Below are 3,679 nucleotides of genomic sequence, written 5' to 3'. Positions count from 1 at the left end.
ATTCCATGCAGTGGGGCTCCTTGCCAAGGATACAAATATTAAAAAGACATGGACCTGATCTCTAAAGTCCTAAGAATTAGAAGGGAAAGGACCCTAACTGTTGGCAACAAGGGCTGGGGGTCAGGAATAGATTTGCCAAGTGCAGGAAAATGCGGTGCTAATTCTCATGAAGCAAAGACTGCTTCCAGTTATGCAAAAGGGACGGCTCACTGGAGGAAGTGATGTCTGATGCCTGTGACGCATGGATGTTGCTGGAACTTCATTATACTCTGAGATAATTTTGAGATTTAAGTCCCAGAGTCAGGTCAGAACAACAAATCCCCCTAAATTACACTTAACTCATCTTGACAACTGATCACTGTGCAGAAAGGAAAGACAACAGTCACATAGAGACTTGCTGGTCCATCACCACTGAGCTGGGTTTAGGGACGTCCTGGTCCTGGGCTGCCGGGGTCTCACTCCAAAGGGAGGCCAGTACACTGAGGTGTCTTGTGTGATTTCCTGGGAGGAACAGATTGTAAATTGTTCTGTAGCAGGGGGGAGGTGAGGAATGCAGGGAGAACGGCACTGGGATGAGGAGGGCTGAGGACAGACAGGCAAGTGGGGAGACACTTCGGAAAGTGCAGAAAGGTGGCTCCAGAGACTTACCGGCGCTTCCAGAGCCAGGAGGCAAGACCTGCCAGAAGCACCAGGGGCACGATCACCACCAGGAAGAGCAAGTCCACAGGGCGGTGTTGCTCTGTGGGTTTGGTGCACAGAGGGTGCCAATTCCCATCCACTCCGGGTTGACCTGCACCTTCCTGGTCCTTTTTGCTCCCGTCACCCTCTGCCTCACCAACCACCCTTCCTCCTTCTCGTTTCTATCCCTGCTCAGAGATGGACCGTTCACCCAATCTCTGCTTCCTCCCACATCTACAGGACCCTCACACACAGCTCACTACTTCCTGGGTTACTAAATATATGTACTTTTTAGTCTGGAATCCTAGAATCCCAAGTTTCTCTTCAGGCTCTCTGGCTCTGAGGACCTGCCACCGTCTTTCCCAGAGGGGACCCTGCCCTTTCTCACCCCAGTAGAAGACCATATCCTGGCCTTCTAGACTGCTGTGTCTCACTCGGCAAGACAGGCCAGCTGCCTCTCTGGCTTCCACGTCCAAGGATGTCTGAAGATACCATGTCCCGTCAGCATGGGGCAAGACCTCGCCTCGTCGGGTGCCCTGGTGCTCCTGCGCACCCCGCATCCACATCACCCACACTGGATTTGGGTAGAAACCAGAGACGTGGCACACGAGGAGCAGATGGCCAGGCCCCGGACTTGGGCCAGTGGACAGCCAGGCCTCTGGCCTCACTGCAGAGACAGGACAGGTATTCTCAGACTGAGAAGGTAAATCTTCACATCGCTTTAGATACACACGTCTTTCCACCTCTAGAAACCTGTCAACATCACCCCTCTCTCTCTTGGCCCCTTTTCACTCTGAATTTGAGGAAATGTTGCAAATTTATGAGTGCAAAATAGAGAATGCTTGGAGGGAGGGAGCAGGACTGACCTTGCCGCTGGAGATCTGCCTTCCCTGCGTCTAGAAGACCCAAGAGGAAACGGAGGCAGATGTCAATAATATGTGCTCGTATTCTTAAGTTGACCACATGGTACTGATTGAATAGTTTGGAGACCTGCTGAGCCCTCCTTCCTCCTTTCGGAGATGGCCACCATGACGTGTTCTGGAAGCTCATGAGATCTGATCCTTCATATGCAATCTTCATGAAGCCTACTGATGGCTCCCCAACATGTAGCCCACAGCCTTTTGCCACCTGTACGTGAAAGGGATCTGGGAACAGAGGCTGTGTGTTATAGGAAAGGGGGAGAGAAAGAAATGAAATGAGGTGATTATAAGTGAAAGGCAAAGAAAGCAGAGGGAGATATTGAGTGTATTGGAAAGAATGGAGCAAAGTTTGGTTTAGGTGGAGGCTCAGAAAATGGGTGGTCACTGGAGGCAGAGGAAGAGGTGAATGACTGAGGAAGGCACAAATGTGGGAGAAGATACTGGAAGGGTGTGGCAGAGAACAGGGAAGGTCTCCAATGGAGAGCTGGGATAAAATCATCTAGGGTGAGGGGAGAGCAGTGGGTACAGGAAACACAGATTCACTGAGCGATCTGGATTGGGTGAAAAGCACATTTCAAGGATGAGTCACAGAGTGAGGGAGAGGTGGGTACCTGGCTGGAGGCCAGGAAATGGGGTGGTCATGGGAGATACCAATAGAGACATGACAGCACAGCCTGTGGTCAATGAGAGGATGGGAAGTAGCAGAAGACATGAAGATTTTCAAGAATCGGGGTCTAGGTTCTGCCTCCTAAACACATGTGGAATTCAGTTTTACGATGGGGAGAGACATGAAGTTCAGAAGTCAGGGGATGCTCCTTCCTAGAGGAAGAAGGAACTCAAGGAAATGCACACGCCTGCCACCTCCATCCCATCTGCCCTGATGGATCCAAACTCACATTCAAGTTGCCATTGACGAACATGGTTCTGAAATATCAAAGGAAAAATCATGGAGAATGTCTGTAATGTCCTTTCCTCTTCCCTCAGCTCCTTCTAGCTGAAGTTGCCCTTGGACCAAGGCCGCTTGTACATGAAAATGCCTTTCTTGCTGTCCCAGCCATGAGTCTGCAGCCCATCCAGCCAAGCAGAGCCCAGATTTTGTGTCCACGAATGGTTGTAAAAGGATGCTGTCATGATGCTTCGAAAAGTGATTGGCTCCTGGAAGTCTGTACGAGAAGAACAGATAGACTGAGGAAGAGGAGGGCATTGGGAAGGAGAGAGAATGTAGAAAAAGGTCTCAGGGAGGGGCATCAAAATCTGGAGGAAAGGGAGCTGTAGTTCCCTCTGGAGACATGTGCTGCCCCAGAGCCCAGAGCTTCATACCCATGGTCCAGAAGAGTACAAGGTCCTGGAGTCAAGGATGCTCAGGAAGGAACTAGGCTGACATCCCACACTCCCCAGGTATGTGCTGGGGAACCCACACCCTGCATGCCCATATGCACAGACACAAATGCACGTATGTACACACACAAATACTCAGAATTTCGCACACACGCATACAAAAACACAGATGTACAGACACACACATGTGCACACATGCAAACACAGAGAGACGCACACAGGCACTATCCACACATAGTCACATATATTTACACATACAGAACACAAGCACATGCACACCAATGCACACATGTGTGTGCGCACACATACAAGCACACACACAGACACATGCACACACACGTGCCCCCACAGGGCAGGCCCAGAGCCCTCACCGTCGTCACTGTCACCACCTGGGACAAGAACCGTGAGCAAGACCAGTTGCAACAACAGCATCTTATGTGCAGATGTTCTTTCTTTCTCTCGGAAAGTGGGTCTTTGGCGTCTGTTCTCACAAACCTCCCCACACGCAGCCTCTCTCTTCTGACTTCCTTCTCAACACACACACCTTCCTTGAGTCTCCACCCTCAACCCTGGACACCTACTCAGACTTTCACTTCCCCTCCGGGTCTGACCCTCCTCTCGGCTTCCAGCTTCTCCCTGTCACCTGCCTCCATCCTGCTCCCTGAGGCCCTAATTCAAGTGCTGGGGAGCAAGTCTTGCATGGCATGGAAAAGGGACCCTGCCACTCGTGCCTTTTCTCGTCA

At 51.0% G+C, this 3,679-nt stretch overlaps 1 pseudogene; it reads right to left on the bottom strand.

Annotated features, from left to right (window-relative positions):
* Positions 1 to 455: 455 nt before the first annotated feature.
* LOC125155614 (T-cell surface glycoprotein CD1a-like) lies at positions 456 to 3,433 on the bottom strand (annotated as a pseudogene).
* Positions 3,434 to 3,679: the final 246 nt, after the last annotated feature.

Source organism: Prionailurus viverrinus, chromosome F1 (genome assembly GCF_022837055.1).
Source record: "Prionailurus viverrinus isolate Anna chromosome F1, UM_Priviv_1.0, whole genome shotgun sequence".
Lineage (NCBI taxonomy): Eukaryota > Metazoa > Chordata > Mammalia > Carnivora > Felidae > Prionailurus > Prionailurus viverrinus.
This window is presented reverse-complemented; position numbering and strand designations above follow the sequence as displayed.